This window comes from Sinocyclocheilus grahami, unplaced genomic scaffold (assembly GCF_001515645.1).
Source record: "Sinocyclocheilus grahami isolate Dianchi unplaced genomic scaffold, SAMN03320097.WGS_v1.1 scaffold24480.1, whole genome shotgun sequence".
NCBI classification, from domain to species: domain Eukaryota; kingdom Metazoa; phylum Chordata; class Actinopteri; order Cypriniformes; family Cyprinidae; genus Sinocyclocheilus; species Sinocyclocheilus grahami.
Genome location: NW_015519496.1, coordinates 2,397 through 2,786, shown reverse-complemented (window position 1 = coordinate 2,786; position 390 = coordinate 2,397).

Sequence of the window (390 nt, the reverse complement as noted above, 5' to 3'; positions counted from 1 at the left end):
TATCATTCCCATGGAACTGAAAGCTGGCCATATCTACCTGTTTGACATTTCAACTAGCTCACGTTGTTGTCATGGAAACTAATAATCCAGAAACATAAGGCTTGCCTATTTCAGGTTCGTTCACAGACTTCTCAGACACCCTCCATTCAAATAAATAAAAATTAGTATTATGTTTATTTTGTATGTGACAACTAGCCCCGGTGTCCTTTTTGCGTTTTATATTGGGCAAAAAAATGTAAACTCACAATTTAAACAAAAAATGGAAGTTTTGTCACTTTTCTCCATATGCTAATAACTTCTGACATGGATAAATGTTTCTTCATTTTGAATTTTTACTAATAAAACAAAACATTGAAATTAGTAATCTAATTATGAGAAAGAGAAAGTGCC